General features: G+C 44.5%; 2 protein-coding genes across 4 annotated transcripts in view; both read right to left on the bottom strand.

The window, feature by feature from the left end:
• LOC141129452 (uncharacterized) overlaps positions 1-17503 on the bottom strand; it is a 182991-nt gene that overhangs the window by 95022 nt on the left and 70466 nt on the right. The window lies entirely within an intron of this gene.
• LOC141129453 (uncharacterized) overlaps positions 1-17503 on the bottom strand; it is an 88515-nt gene that overhangs the window by 62336 nt on the left and 8676 nt on the right. The gene's annotated exons all lie outside the window — the stretch shown is intronic.

Genomic DNA, 17503 nt, shown 5'->3' with positions numbered 1-17503 from the left:
TGAAGAGGGAGGGGGGGTTCCTCCAGCAGCCCCCTGCTGATAAGACTGATTCATTCTGTTGGGACACATCCTGTGAGGAGATGCTGGTGTTATCAACATGTGTTTATGTTAATTGAGAGAGCTGATCACATTAGCCACCAGCCCTGGCTAATAGACGAATGGTCTAGGCTGAGGAGGGGGGAGATTGTTGTTTGTATTGTTAATTGTATTAATGTGTGAAGCTCGGTGCCCACAAGACTGTCATCTGGTCTGGGTACATTTTGTAGTAAATTAGGTCATGTTAATTAGGTTAGCTTTGAGTCATCCCTGCTGTATAAAGGTCTGTGAGATCTCAAATAAAAAGTTAGTTCTGATGTACTCCAAGACTGGTGTTGTCTAGTTCTTGGGGTTCCTATGGCCAGATCCATTGGACTCGTGTTCCAGAACTTAGGAAGCGGTATATGACGGAAGCACTCAAGCGGAGTGTGGGGCGTTCCGTGACAGTATTATATGGTGACAGGTTAGTGGTGAGGGGGCGGGGTATTGGTCATCTTGGATAGGACAGTCTGGCACCTCCCTTACCACGTCCAATCCCCTCGGTGTCTTCCCCGCTGCCCCCTCACCTGGCTATGCCTCATCCATCACACCTGGCTTGATATGCCGCGGCTCCGTGCTCCACAAGCCAGCCACCGCCACTCTTAGCAGCAGCAGCTCCAGCCAACGGCGCTCCATGTCCTCGCCAACGTGCACACAGCGTCGCTCCCCGATGCAGGGCAGCAGGGGGATGACATGAGTCAGGGGCAGCAAGCAGGAAAAGCCGGCACGGCTTACTCCCATGGCTCTTTGGCGGCTTTTGACTCCGTTTGGTCACGGAGGTGGGGCATAACGCGGCGCGAGGATGACATCATCCAAACATCGATTTACTCCAGTCGTAGCAACGAGTATGGTCGAATCCCGATGCATTGATGCTACGATTAATTTCAACAGCCCTAAAAGCAGCCTAGAGCAAAGATTTATGGGAGAGGTATCAACAAATTGGTTCAGAGAAGCAGGATCTCACAAATCTATGGATAGTGTTGGACCCACTAATCTTAGGGTACTTTGTCGCAAAACTTGTGAGGACACCTTGATCCGGACGCCTGTATTCCTTGGGGCTCCTTCAGCTGGAAGTTTGGCTTTGCCTGTGGATGCCAGGAATTGTTGCCGGTTGTGTTCCGTTCCAGTGACAGCATCCAGGAGATCATCATCCCTGAGGGGATATATGTGAGTTTGACCCCTGCTTTGCAGAGGTCCACATTTTCTGGTAAGCGCATATTGATATACTGCACACAGGATCGTTTCTCCTCTGGCCATTGAAAGTTTACAGTGCATCTGCTTCAATTGAGCATTGGGGACTTTTATTATTGAATCATTGCATATATTGTGTATTTATTGCGCTGCACTTACTTTGTTTTTTATACTACTGTCCAGGCATTTTGTGATTACCTGTAGTGTTCAGCTTGCAATCGGGTGTGGGATTTTAGTTGTTTGCGCTGATTGATACTTTTTCATATGGGAGAGGTATCACCATATTCCCATCAGTCCCCTACCTCCCAAAAACACCCAATCAAAAGAAAAGTACTAATAAACTAAAAGAACCACATATCCCAACACCAAAAAAGTTTTTCCATGCAACAAGAAAGAAGGCAAGATCCTAAAAGCAAAAATAAGAAAGTCACAATGGAGACACAAGTGATGACCTCGCAGAAAAACCACACAAATTTGAGAGAGAACCTAAGAGCAATCCATAGGGAGCGCATGAATATACAAACCTCATAAAAAGTATGATAATTCACAATAGGTAATAATTCAATCGCTTATGTTCAGGATATCAATAAACAATAAGGAGAATATTAGTTTAATTGCTCTGCAGGAGAAAAGCTCTCTCTTTATTTTTTTAAATTTTTTTCACAATCAAAGGTTTATTGATGCATATGATATTACAATAATTGCATGTAATACAATTGAACAGCAAAAAGAAAACACGTGAACATTTATCCTTAGTATAAAGGTATTACATTTAGTAACTGGTATATGCAAATGGGGTTTCGTCATATGATTGAGTAAGTAATTATTGGAGTTTATGAAAGTCTTATGAACTATTCAGTATGGGACAGGAATAAGGGAGGGTGACGGGGAGGGTAGGATAGGAGGAGAGGTAAGGGTAGGGGGGAGGTAGTGGGTACAGGTAAGGAGTACTATAGTAGATAAGGGGTAATAATTATCCCATTATAATGGAAAGTGGTCTTTTAAGGATCATGACATCAGATATATATTAAAATATAACCGTTAACCAACAGTAGAGATCACAATAAGCAGTATTGACGTGTGTTGTGGTTTAAAGTACTTTAAGAATAATATACAGCATTTCCCTGAAAGGCATTAGTTATTGATTGCGTCATAAACAGAGGAGTGTATAAACACTAACCACGGTTGCCAGGTGCGGTTGAAATTTGTGCTATTTTCCTTCTTCATGGCAGCAATCTCTTCCATCTTGTATATGTAATTAATTCTATCTAACCAGTCTTTAATGTGTGGAACATGTGTGGTCCTCCAATGGAGGGGTATTAGCGTTTTAGCGGCCAATAATAGATGTCTAGAAAGGGATTTTTTGTATCTGCTTATGGTGAGATTATTGACATTAATTAGACAAGCAGCAGCGTTGAAATCGCTTTTTGAATCTGTTATGAATTTGGTCCATTTTATCACTGTTTCCCAGAAGGCCTGAAGTGGTGAGCATTCCCACCAAATGTGAAGGAAGTTGCCAACCTCCTTCTTGCAGCGCCAGCATATGTCAGAATTTGTGGGGGACCATCTCCTGGCTTTATGTGGTGTGATATACCATTGGGTGAGGATTTTGTAAGAAATCTCCTGATATTTGGTGCTTAGAGAGCATTTATGAGTCATAATACAGGCATTCTCCCATTGTTTAGAAGTAATTTTAGTATTTAAATCTTTTTCCCACTTGTTTTTATGCTTTAAGTCCTCTGTGTGTTGCTTTTGATTCAACCAGCCATAAGCTAGAGAGGTGGAATTGGTTATTAGTGCTCTTTCAAAGCATAATTTTTCTAAAGGGAGTAATGGTAAGCTGTAAGATGATCTATGTTTGCTATTTATCAGGTAGCTTTTGAGTTGCATATATAGCCACGTGCCAGGAGGTTCCCATTCAGCCCTAAGTATGTCTAGGGATTTATTGTTAGAATTAACTAGGCATTGGAAGGCTGTGCAGGTCGGCATGTTCCTCAAATGTAGACCTGGAATAAAATCTGGGTTGTTGGTAACAGGGGTTAATGGGCCTGGAATTGAGGCTAGGTTATTGGGGCCGGCTACTTTGTGCCAAATTTCAAGTGTGTTTGCAATTAGGGGATGTTTTATATTTTTATCCGATTTGGAATGTATGGACCATGGGTCGAAGGTTAGGTTGAAAGGGCTTAAAGTTTGTTCTAATTGGATCCAATCTTTGTTCGAGCTATGGCAATGCCAATCAATGATTCTTGTGATGTGGGATGCTAGGTAATATTTTTTGAAATTTGGGAGTCCTATTCCCCCTTTGTATTTGGGTAGGGACAATAGGTTAAGATTTATTCTGGGTTTTCTATCAGCCCATAGGAAGCGTCTCTGTGCTCTGAGGAGGTTGGTGAAGAAGGATTCAGGAATTTTGATAGGAAGCGTATTAAACAGATAAAGTAGTCTCGGTAGAATTGTCATTTTTAAAATTGAAGCTCTGCCGAACCAGGAGAAGGTTTTAGTTGTCCATTTTTGGAGGTCTTTGTTCAAAGTGATGAGAATGGGTTTGTAGTTATTTGCAAATAGAGAGTCAAGGTTGCTAGTTAGATTTATCCCTAGGTATTTCAATGAGTTTTGTTCCCATTTATAATTATGATTATCTTTCATCAATTTGAGTTGGTCAGTTGGTAAATTGATATTTAGCGCTTCAGACTTAGACTTGTTAATTTTGAAATTGGAAATATAGCCGAATGTCTCGAAAGACTTCTCAAGGTTGGGGACAGAGATGTGAGGGTGAGTCAGAAAGAATAAAAGGTCATCCGCGTATGCGCCAATTTTATATTCTCTGTTTCCTAACTTAAAGCCCTTATTATCTGCAGACAGATTAATAGTTCTTATTAGAGGTTCTAAGGATATGATGAAGAGGAGGGGCGAGAGGGGGCACCCTTGTCGAGTCCCATTTCGTATCTTGATTGGGTCTGAAAATATATTGTTGACTTTAACTCTAGCCTGGGGGTTTCGATAGAGTGCTGAGATCCATGAAAGCATACTCTCATTCAATCCGATATGTGAGCAGGTAGACATCATGTATTCCCATGAGACCCTATCGAAAGCCTTTTCGGCATCAGTAGATAGAAGGAGTCCTTTTGTTTTAGAGTTGTGGGCATGATGAATTAAGTTAAGGGCTTTAGTGGTATTATCACGTGCCTCTCTGCCTGGCATAAAACCTACTTGTTCAGGTCCAATAATCTTTGAAAGGAGGGGTTTTAATCTATTGGCCAGTATCTTGGCCAAAATTTTTAAATCTATGTTTAGTAAAGATATAGGCCTGTAGTTGGCGCAGTCTGTATGGTCTTTGTCAGGTTTGGGGATCACGGCTATGTGGGCCATGAGGAACGAGTCGTGGTCATGGTCATGTTTTGCTAGGTAATTGAAAGCTGATATAAGGGGTTTAGTTAGAACGTGGGTAAATGTTTTGTAATATTGTGAGGTGAACCCATCCGGTCCAGGACTTTTCCCTGATTTGAGATCTTTGATGGCATCTAGTAGTTCATCTGTGGAAATAGGTTCCTCAAGATTATTTATGTCAACTTGGGAGAGTGAGGGTATCTTGCTGTCTGTCAAAAACTGTTGTATCGTTTCCTGTTTTGTCAGTGATAGGTGTGGGGGTTTATGTTGATCAGGTAGGTTGTATAGTTTTGAGTAAAATTTGTGGAAGAGGTCTGCTATATCGGTAGGTTTATATCTGAGAATTCCGTCTTTGTCTCGTATTGCATGTACTTTAAGGGCTTTAGCAAGTAGTTTCCCACTTTTGTCTCCATATTCAAAATATATACTTTTTTTAAAAAAGAGTGCTTTTTTGGTCTTTAGATCTAGGATTGATTTTAGTGAATTCCTACAGCGTCTCAAATCCTTTTCTGTTGAGGTTAAGAGGGATTTTTTGTGTAAAGTTTCTAGTTTAGCTATTTGTGAAGTCAGTTTAGAGATTTCTTTCTCTTTTTAATCTAGATCCCCATTTCATTAGATGACCTCTCATGACACTTTTGTGGGCTTCCCAGTTAGTCAAAGGATTGGTGTCTGTGTCTAGGTTATGCTTAAAGGGGTTGTAAAGGTAATTTTTTTTTAAAAAAAAAATAACAAACATATCATACTTACCTTCACTGTGCAGCTCGTTCTGCACAGAGTGGCCCCGAACCTGGTCTTCTGGGGTCCCTCGGCGGCTGTTTCAGCTCCTCCCCGCAAGCATTTACCACCTTAATGCGAGCTCCCTCGCATGGTGGTGAGTGCTTGCGGGCGCGCTCCCGTGATACAGCCGGCGGCTATAGCCGCTCGCTGTATCACTCAGCCCCGCACCCCGGCGCGCCGCGTCATCGGATGTGATTGACAGCAGCGCGAGCCAATGGCTGCGCTGCTTTCAATCCATCCACTGCAGCCAATCAGCGACCAGGCTGAGCTGCAATGAGGACGAGCAGCGAAGATTCGAGGCGTCAGGTAAGTAAAACGGGGGGGCTGGGGGCGGCGGTACTGTCAAAAGTTTTTTCACCTTAATGCATAGAATGCATTAAGGTGAAAAAATTTTTATCTTTACAACCCCTTTAAAGTAGTCAGTTAAGCTATCCTGAATTTCGTCTTTTACTCTTTGATCAGTTAGAAGTGCTGCATTAAGTCTCCAATTAAAGGTCGTTTGTTGGGGTGAGTCAAGTCGTAGGGATACAGCCGTGGGGGCGTGGTCAGAAAGAGCGACTATGCCTATTTCTGCAGCTTCCAATTTGTTGAGATCTCTCTGTGTGACAAAAATTAAGTCTATCCGAGAGTATCTTTTGTGTGGTGCTGAGAAAAAGGTGTAGTCCCTTTCAGTCGTGTGGATGAGTCTCCAAGTGTCTACTAGTGATAGGGAATTTAAGAGCAGTTTGAGGCGTCTCAAGATTCTATATGTTAGGATGGTATGGCCTGTTGATGTGTCTTTTTGGGGAGAGAGGGGAACGTTGAAGTCCCCTCCTAGGATAATGCATCCTTCAGCGAACCATTTTAGTTCATCTATGATTTTACGCCAAAATGTAATGTGGGCTGTGTTTGGGAAATAAACATTAGCTAGTGTAACGGGTGCTCCTGCCCAGTCTCCTTTAAGAAAGAGGTAGCGTCCTTCTGGATCTGTAAGTTTTTGCTTTAACTTGAAGGGGGAGTTTTTGTTAATGAAAGTGGAGACTCCTTTAGATTTGGCTAAAGGGTTAGTGGCATGATGCATTTCTGTAAATATGTTGTCTGTGAATTTGGGTATATGTTCGCTTTTAAAATGAGTTTCCTGTAGGAACACGAAGGACGGCTGGGTTTTTTTGAGTTCTTTAAGCATTTTTGTTCTTTTTTCAGGGATATTTAGGCCGTTGACATTATGTGAGATTAGTGTTGGTGATTTTCCTAGGAATTTATATGCCATGTTGGAAGTTGTTGGTTAATTTACTTGGAAATATTGAGATGAGTGGGTTTTGTTTAGTATTTGATTGTTAAGTGAGATGTTCTGATCTCTAGTGGCATACTCCTGGGGAGATGGGGATTGGTACAAGGGGGGGTGGGGGGTAGTGGGGAAGGATAAGTGGGGTTGGTTGAGTGTGTGCTCAGAACCCACCAACAAGGTGGAGAGCCAATTAGTAGCCTAGATATCTAGGTACTAATAGAAACTCTGGGGGGTATGTGGAAGGCGCGTTGGTGTTGTTATTTATTATTTGTTACTTAAGAAAGTTTGGGGTATGAAACTGTCTTGTAGGATGCTGCGAGACCCGGGTGTGTCTAGCAAATAGTATGAGAAGTGATTTTGAGCCGCTTGTTTGTTGTCTTGTGGAAGGTATCGCCATCCGTGATCTGGTTAACCACAGAGAGCGACACCCCGCCCAAGTGCTGAAGAAGGATGGTGTAAGTTAAATACCTGTAAGTATGGAGAAACTTTTCTGTTCGTCCCAGCAGATATACCCAATTTGCGAAGTTCTGCATAGGTTGAATAAGGTGATCAACATAAAAAAAACAGTTAAGAGAGAAAAGAACATAAAAAAGAAAATAAGAAAAAATTTGAAACCAATCAAACCATTTAACATTGTAAAACCAAACCCCTTATAGCAGGGTACTTTCTATTCTACTCCGGTATAATGTAACGTCCTGGAATGAACCCTTAATCTAATCTAATCCTTAGATCAAATAGATCCCAGGGTCTGGAACTTAAAAAAAAAGCATTAAGTGAAATTAGGTCTACTGTAATAATGTTCCGCAGTTTTATGCGTGTGTGAGCTTTTTGATGTCATCTCAGAGTCCGAAACCTGTAAACTGAAAAGGCTTCTGTAGATAATTCCATCTAAAAGTTTCCTTTGTAATGCTTGAGTAGAGGAAAGACCAGGTAAACGAAATCTTGTGTTATCAAATATCCTTTCCGCCTGGTGTTGTTTGCTCATCTCACAAAGGAAGGACAGAATATCAAATAGTATCACACATGCAGACATGGGACTGTGTATCCACCGTATGGTTAGAAAGATCACAAGTGGGCCTATCGTTCAGGCTTCCGGTGATGGTGTGTGAGTTCAGAGGGGATGCTGCACGAGTGTCACCAAACGCATTTGAAATAGATAAGACATCATTATGAAGAGGTCTATTTGGTTGGTGACGTCTTCATGCCTGTGACCGTATATGTCTTGTAGGCATTTCTGACTCTTATGTAGAGTAAGGTATCAGGGGTGTATCTAGAATAAAAGACAGTTTCTCAATAAGGTAGTTTCTAGAGACGGGGGGTGCGGAAAGAAATCCATTGAAAAAGTCTGTTTCCCCATTTATATCGGAGTTCTTGTGAAATGGGTTTAAACCATATGAATTTCTGGTATCCTGGTTCCTTCTGCCTTTGTATACATTTATGGTTTTCAAGAATATGTAGGTTGCATAGAATATATCCATTAAAGATTAAATGTGTATATTGCAGAGTAGGAATTTTAGGAGTAGTATTGTAGTTTCAATTGTTGTGTGAAGTCACCCTCTAGTGGATCTTTATAGCAGGGATCTTATTACATTTTAATGCTTATAGAATTTGTAAGCAGGTTAGTGAGGATTGAGGCAGGAGTGCTGAAAAGGGATTGAGGATAAGAAAAAATAAGAATAAAAAATGGGAGTGGAAGAAAGGAATCAAAAGAGAAAAAATAAATGTTTCCTATGACAAAAAAAGGGAGACGAGCAGAGCAATCATGTGTCTGTCATAGATGAAATCCAGATGAGTGTCACAGTGCTGGATTTTATTTAAATCCAGTGAATTAAAATCATTTTAATCTTTGGCTTTTGGCACTTTTTGAGAAAGAAGGAGAATCATAGCTGCTTCTATTGGCGTTTCTGCGACTTTTCCCCTGGTGGGATGGTGAGTGAAATAGGTCTGATCCGCCGGTGGGTGATGGGTTGGAGATTTCAGGGGGTAGTAGAAACTCCGTATACCAGTCAGGCAATTCCACTGGTGCAATTTGGAGGTTTTCACAGAATCTGTCCAGTTCATTGGGGGTTCTGAGTGTGTATTGTTTCCCCATGTATGATGCTTGGAGAGCGAAAGGGAATTTCCATCTGTAGTTTGTGTTCCTTTCTTTTACAGCCTCCAGAAGAAGTTTCAGTGCTCTTCTATTCTTAAGTGTTATGGGTGATAGATCCTGGAAAAGATGTATTGTGCTCTCATTGAACAGAATCTGATCATTGGTTCTTGCTTTTTGCAACACTTCCTTCTTTAAACCAAAATTGGGAAGGCAGCAAATGATGTCCCTGGGAGGATTATCATCAGGGGCTCTGGGTCTGAGAGCTCTGTGGGCTCTATCAAACTCTATGGGGGAGTGTTCCGGCCTGTTTAGCAATCCATTGAATATGGAGGTCAGTGCAGGCTTGATTTGATCTGGATTAATGGATTCTGGTATTCCACGCACCCTTATATTGTGTCTTCTTCCCCTGTTGTCTAAATCTTCTAAGTGCCTGTTCATGTTGATTAGGTGCTGATTATGTGCAGTGGTAATGTCATCTAATCTGGATAATGCTCTATCCCTCCTCCTCCCAGCGCGCTCAGACACAGCCATTTGCTCAGAGAGTTTTAATAGCTCTGATTTAATATCAGTGATCGCTGATGCAAAGGATCTTTTGATATCTGCAGCTAGATCAGTCATGCTAGCATAGGTCAGAGGTTTGTCCTTATCAAAGTTACCTGCTGAGTCTCAGATGCTGGCAGGGACACCTCGTCATCCTCTATGTCTTCCTCCATGCTGTGTCTGTTAGTCGGCGCCATCTTGGCTGATCTCCCACCTCCGCTGTATCTGTATTTGCTGAGGTTTCCTGGGGAGATTTTCTTCTTAGGGGTGATCAAAGAGCGGAGAGTGTGTCCGTGTGTCGCCCTCCTCAGCTGTGTGGACATATTCGGCTGATGCGCGGCGTTATGCGGGTCCCGGGCCTCACAGTCTCCCAGAGCTCTGTCATGGTGCGGCCGTCCACATTGCGCGCCAAGCCATGCCCCCCTCTCTTTATATATATATATATATATATATATATATATATATATATATATATATATATATTATTTATTTATACAAAGAACAGTTTGTCTGGATTGATCCATCTAATTGCAACAAGTTAACTCCGTTCAGGAGGCGTCTCCCATGTATTGTTCAGCTGGATGGATAAATCGATTTATAAATCCACAATACATGTGAAGGGTCTATTTTAGCCCTCTGTATGGGATTCATCTTCTGCCAGCTGCTCTCATCCAGACCTTTCCTTCTGTACTACAATCATCATCTGATTTGCTTTACATTTAACTTCTTGTTTTCAGGGACCGGTGCTCTGTCTTTGAAAGTTCTACAATTGCAGCAGCTGAAATTGTTCTATGATTAAGTAAATATTCTCCTGATTATTGATATCCAGAGCATCTGAGCGATTGATTTATTATCTATTGTGAATTATTATAGTTTTTATGAGGTTTGTATATTCTTGCGCTCCCTATGGATTGCTCTCAGGATCTCCACTTTGTGTGTTTTTTTCTGCAGGATCATCACTTGTGTCTCCATTGTGACATTCTTATTATGATCTTGTATTCTTCCCTGCTGCATGGAGGAACTTTTTTTGGTGGTGGGGTATGTGGTTCTCCGTTATTTTACTTTTGTTTGGGTGTTTTGAGAGGGAGGAGAGGACTGAGGGGAATACAGAGTTTTTCTTGTACTTGTTCTGGATACATATTTTATACATTTTTTCAATAAAAATATTTTTATATTTATGGATCTGGTGACTCGGTAGGTTATAAATGAGTGTCTTTCCACTATTCTTTTCTTTTTATTGTCAGGAAGAGAAAAATCTGTTAACTCCCATCTAGTATTCCATCAGTATGTGCAGAGGGAAGGAGTCCGTCTCAGGAGTCCCCAACCTTTTTGGCACCAGGGACCGACTTCAATCATCCTGACACCATGACTTCATTGTGTCACTTGTCATTGTAGCCATCAGATTAAGAGCCCCTCCCCCAGTACCAGTGCTGTACCCCCTGTCAGTGTATGGAGAGCCCCCTCCCCCCAGTACCAGTGCTGTACCCCCTGTCAGTGTACGGAGAGCCCCCCCCAGTACCAGTGCTGTATCCCCTGTCAGTGTGATCAGTGCTATACCCCCAGTACCAGTGCTGTACCCCCTGTCAGTGTGATCAGTGCTATACCCCCAGTACCAGTGCTGTATCTCCATCCCCACCCCTGCTCTCTGCCCCCATAGTAAACTGTGTTTGCTATGCTTCAGTTCGTGAATGAACAGGAAGCCGCTCAGCACAGAACACTTCCTATTCATTCTCTGTGCAGTGCAGCTGAGGCTGCAGAGGAAGGGATTGGGAATTGATATCCTCATTTCCTTTCTCTGTCTTTAAAAGTAAAGACATTTGAGGTTAGACCCCTGATATTTCACTAAAGCCCCCAACAGGGCTGTTAAAAAAAAATCAAACAACCGAAAGAAAATGTGAAAAAAAAAAAAACCCTTAAAAAAAAAATAACAAAAAAAATAAAGTTTTTAAAAATTCTAAAAATAAAGATAGATTAGGGCAGCCCTTAAAATGTCAACTCACCTGCTCGCATTTGGCAAGTGTAATTATGAGCAGTGTGAGTATGGTCAGGGCTGTGCTGTCCAGGAATGTATAGCTTGTGCCTCCCTGCCCCCCGCACAGGCTTGCACAGAGGGGCATTTCAGAAGGAGTAGTCCGCCGCCTGGGACCTCCCCTCTCCACTCCCCTCCTGCAGCTCAACCCCGCCCCTCGCACAGAGGGGCATTTTAAGGAGGAGCAGTTCACCTGGGACCGCCCCTCTCCACTCCCCTCCTGTCGCTCATCCCCGCCCCCTGCACAGGCTGACACAGAGGAGCATTTCAGAAGGAGTAGTCCACCTGGGACCGCCCCTCTCCACTCCCCTCCTGCAGCTCCTCCCCGCCCCTCGCACAGAGGGGCATTTCAGGAGGAGCAGTTCACCTGGGACCAACCCTCTCCACTCACCTCCTGATGCTCGTCCCCATCCCCCCGCACAGGCTCACACACAGAGGGGCATTTCAGAAGGAGCAGTCCACCTGGGACCGCCCCTCTCCACCTCCCTTCTGCTGCACATCTAAGGAGTGGGGCGGTTCATGTCATCAAGGCAGTCCTAGGTGGGCAGGCTCAAACCCTCTCGGTCCGCCCTCAGTGTTTAGACGATGTCAGTGTGCTGTGATTGAAAGCAGCACATAGAGGTGTTGAATTGGGAATTGAACAAGACGTGTGCTGGGAGGAAAAGGGGGGCTATTTGGAGGCATAGGTGTAATAAATGGGGGGGTAGAATTGGAGGCATAGGTCTGAATCATACTTATACCTCCAATGCCACCCCCCAATCTATTATACCAATGCCTCAAAATTCAATGCATTGCAAAAACACCAAAAGAAATCCCAGAAGATATATAGAGTAAAATCTACAAAATTGCTCATGTAAATGAATCCATTATCCAAAAAAAGAAGAACAATTCACAAAATCGACATGGAAAAAAAGAAACATGATCAGAAAAATGTAAAAAATAAAAGTGAATGTTAAACTGAAACAAAGTCCCAAATGTATATAACAGTGAATCAGAAGATGTCCATGCAGGTATAAAGACATGATGTAAGCACGAAGCCGTGAAGAAAAAAGGACCCTTCCTCCAAGCAGGCATTACACCCGAAGTGAGTATGTAGTAGGGGTGCGCATCTTCACTGGCCTCACGATTCGATTACTATTATCAAGTCAACGATTCGATTCGATTCCGCGATGCATCACGATTACAGTGCAAGTCCGCAGGTGCTCATGGTTTTCATAAAAAAAAATTAAAGTAGTCAGGAGAACTCCATTTTTTTTATTCTATCTGTTCTTAAGAAAAAAAGAGACAGCAGAGGAGCTCCAGGCTCTCTTCCAAAATACTAAAGGAGATGGTCAGAGCCTGCGGACATGCTACAGGAGATGATCAGAGACTGCAGACATGCTACAGGAGATGATCAGAGACTGCAGACATGCTACAGGAGATGATCAGAGACTGCGGACATGCTACAGGAGATGATCAGAGACTGCAGACAGACATGCTACAGGAGATGATCAGAGACTGCAGACAGACATGCTACAGGAGATGATCAGAGACTGCAGACAGACATGCTACAGGAGATGATCAGAGACTGCAGACAGACATGCTACAGGAGATGATCAGAGACTGCAGACAGACATGCTACAGGAGATGATCAGAGACTGCGGACATGCTACAGGAGATGATCAGACACTGCGGACATGCTACAGGAGATGATCAGAGACTGCGGACATGCTACAGGAGATGGTCACAGACTGCGGACATGCTACAGGAGATGGTCACAGACTGCGGACATGCTACAGGAGATGGTCACAGACTGCAGACATGGCACAGGAGATGGTCAGACACTGCGGACATGGCACAGGAGATGGTCACAGACTGCGGACATGGCACAGGAGATGGTCACAGACTGCGGACATGGCACAGGAGATGGTCAGACACTGGGGACATGGCACAGGAGATGGTCAGACACTGGGGACATGGCACAGGAGATGGTCAGACACTGGGGACATGGCACAGGAGATGGTCACAGACTGCGGACATGCTACAGGAGATGGTCACAGACTGCGGACATGCTACAGGAGATGGTCACAGACTGCGGACATGCTACAGGAGATGGTCACAGACTGCGGACATGCTACAGGAGATGGTCAGACACTGGGGACATGGCACAGGAGATGGTCAGACATTAGGGACATGGCACAGGAGATGGTCAGACACTGCGGACATGGCACAGGAGATGGTCAGACACTGCGGACATGGCACAGGAGATGGTCAGACACTGGGGACATGGCACAGGAGATGGTCAGACACTGCGGACATGGCACAGGAGATGGTCAGACACTGCGGACATGGCACAGGAGATGGTCACAGACTGGGGACATGGTACAGGAGATGGTCACAGACTGGGGACATGGTACAGTAGATGGTCACAGACTGCGGACATGGCACAGGAGATGGTCAGACACTGCGGACATGGCACAGGAGATGGTCAGACACTGGGACATGGCACAGGAGATGGTCAGACACTGGGACATGGCACAGGAGATGGTCAGACACTGGGACATGGCACAGGAGATGGTCAGACACTGGGGACATGGCACAGGAGATGGTCAGACACTGGGGACATGGCACAGGAGATGGTCACAGACTGCGGACATGGCACAGGAGATGGTCAGACACTGGGACATGGCACAGGAGATGGTCAGACACTGGGACATGGCACAGGAGATGATCAGACACTGGGACATGGCACAGGAGATGATCAGACACTGGGACATGGCACAGGAGATGGTCAGACACTGGGACATGGCACAGGAGATGGTCACAGACTGCAGACATGGCACAGGAGATGGTCACAGACTGCAGACATGGCACAGGAGATGGTCAGACACTGGGACATGGCACAGGAGATGGTCAGACACTGGGACATGGCACAGGAGATGGTCAGACACTGGGACATGGCACAGGAGATGGTCAGACACTGGGACATGGCACAGGAGATGGTCACAGACTGCAGACATGGCACAGGAGATGGTCAGACACTGGGACATGGCACAGGAGATGGTCAGACACTGGGACATGGCACAGGAGATGGTCAGACACTGGGACATGGCACAGGAGATGGTCACAGACTGTGGACAATAATGCAGAGTTGTGGTGTGATGAAGGCACATAGAAGACAATTCTATGATATGGACTTGTGTCACAGCGCCCCCCCCTCCCCCTCTGTACTTACATGCTGCTCTGGCAGCCTGTAATGAGCAGTGGGGCCGGTGTTCCGCCGGTTGTCACATCTCAGGTCAGCAGTGAATTCTCCCGGGAGAGCTCTCCATGCATAAAGTTGTTATTAGTGTGTGTATATATTCCGGTCATGTGACTCTCAGCCGCGCCTCCCTCCTCTCACGTCTCTCCTGATGTCAGCCCCGCCCGCCTCTCTTCTGACCTGATAGCTCCAGTCAGTGGGCGGAGCTGACACCAGGAGAGACTGAGAGGAGGGAGGCGCGGCTGAGAATCACATGACCGGAATATACACACACTAAAAACAGCTTTATGCACGGAGCGCTCTCCCGGGAGGGGGCGGGGCCAGACATCGATTTTTTGGGTCGCATGCATCGATGCCGCATCGGGGACACCCGAATCGCGATGCATCGATGCTGCGATTAATTTCAGCAGCCCTAATATGTAGTCTCCTTACCCGCAGAAACGACTGAAACGGCATTCTCACCGAGCTCAGGGAATTCCTATTTGGATGTCCCAAACTGCTGGATCCTTGTCACTCAGAAACATAAACAAAAAGTGCGCCCATAGTGCAGTAGTTAAAGAGATAATTTAATATATTCAAATAGATTGCACTTACAAGAAAAAGCTCATGTATACGCGGTGTGTCAATGGATCAAAAATAGCGGCGTCTCCTCGGACAGGTCATGTTTTCAGGATTTCCCTCAGATGAAATAGTTGTGGTAATTACTAAGGCAGTGAAACTGATCAAATCACTTGTGCAAAATAATGGAAATCCTGAAAACATGACCTGTTGGGGCGCCACTGGAGTTGAGAAACCCTGTCCTAGAGGATGGGAGAGGATCTGGAGATGAGCACAGGAGGAGGAGAGGAGGGAAGAGAAGACAGCAGCCATCTGACAGCAAGTAGAGATGTCACTCGTTCCTATGTGTCTGTTCATATCTGATGAAGACGCCTCTATGTCACCCTTTGTTGGAAATACTGGAAGACACTTTTCTGAGGTCCAGAGGGAGATGAAAGTCCTCTGTGTACAGATCAGAGCCAGGTAGATCCCAATCATAAGGCTGCTGAGCCAATGAAGAGTGAGAAGAACCCGATAGAGTTAGGAGTCTCCTTCCTGCCACAGCAATCTGACCCACATGTGGTGATCACTCCTCTCTATACAGGGGGTTCAAGAAAGAGATGATGTCCCCTAAATGTGTATATATAATATAATATTTATCTCCAGGGCCTCTCCTTTCAGAAAATAAATACCTTTTGGGCTGTTGCAGTAATTTCTATATATAAAAAAAAAGAAAATGCAGATTTTAAATACTTCAGTACCGGACACTTACACCCCCATCCTGCCCAGACCAATTTTCAGCTTTCAGCTGTCGCACTTTGAATAACAATAGTGCGGTCATACAACACTGTACACAAACATTTTTTTATAATTTTGTTCCCACAAATAGAACTTTCCTTTGGTGGTATTTGATCACCTCTGCGTTTTTTATTTTTTGCTAAACAAATAAAAAAAGACCGAAAATTAAAAAAAAAATAAAGTTTCTGTTATAAAATTTTGTAAATAAGTAAGTTTTCTCCTTCACTGTTGGGCACTGATAAGGCGGCACCAATGAGGCGGCACTGACGATGGGCACTGATAGGTGGCACTGATATGCAGCACTGATGGGCATTGATAGGCGACACTGATGGGCACTGATGGGAGGCACTGATAGGCAGCACTGCTGGGCACTGATAGGTGGCACTGCTGAGCACTGATACGTGGCACTGATAGATGGCATTAATAGGCATCACTGATGGCACTGGCAGGCATTAGGGATGGGCAATGATTGGCAGCTACCTGGGCACTGATTGGTATTTCCCTTGTGGTCTAGGGTGGCATACCTGGTGGTCCAGTGTGGTGGCATCCCTGGTGGTCCTGGGTGGGCATCCGGGGGGAGCTGCGCTGATAAACAATCAGCACAGACCCCCCTGTCAGGAGAGCAGCCGATCGGCTCTCCTCTACTCGCGTCTTTCAGACAAGAGCAATAATTCTGGCCCTAGACCTCCTCTGTAACTCTAAGCAGGTAACCAGTAACAATTTTTTAGGCGTCACCTATTTTTAAATACCGAAGTTTGGCGCCATTCCACGAGTGTGTGCAATTGTGAAGCGTGACATGTTAGGTATCTATTTACTCCGTGTAACTTCATCTTTCACATTGTGCAAAATAATTGGGCTAACTTTACTGTTTTCTTTTTTTTTTACCCACTTGCTGACCAGCCGCCGCAGTTTTAATGTGGCAGAATGGCACGGCTGGGTGAAACGATATTATGTAACGTCGCTTCGCCCTGTGGCCACTAGGGGTGCATGCGCCTGCTGCCCGCCCCCCATAGCCGATGCGAGTGCCCGGAGGTCACAATCACTCCAGGCTCCCGCGATCGCTGGTCACACACCAAGAACGGGGATCTGTGTGTGTGAACAGTTTCTGGTTCTCTGAGGGGAGAAGAGACAGATCGTCTGTTTATACAGAGTATAAAGAGCGATCTGTCATCTCTCCTACACAGTCCCCTCCCCCTTCAGTTAGAAAACACATACGGAACACACTTAACCCCTTGATCTCCCCCTAGTGTTAAACCCTTCCCTGCCAGTGTCATTTATACAGTAATCAGTGCATTTTTTTTTAGCACTGATCGCTGTATAAATGACAATGGTCCCAAAAATGTGTCCGATTTGTCTGCCATAATGTCGCAGTCCCAACAAAAATCACAGATCGCCGCCATTACTAGTAAAAAAAGAAGAAAATGAATAATAAAAATACCATAAATCTATCCCCTATTTTGTAGACGCTATCACTTTTGGCCAAACCAATCAATATATGCTTATTGTGGTTTTTTTTTTGTTGACCAAAAATAAGTAGAATACATATCGGCCTAAATTGAGGAAAAAAAT

Source organism: Aquarana catesbeiana, linkage group LG02 (genome assembly GCF_042186555.1).
Source record: "Aquarana catesbeiana isolate 2022-GZ linkage group LG02, ASM4218655v1, whole genome shotgun sequence".
NCBI lineage: Eukaryota > Metazoa > Chordata > Amphibia > Anura > Ranidae > Aquarana > Aquarana catesbeiana.
This window is presented reverse-complemented; position numbering and strand designations above follow the sequence as displayed.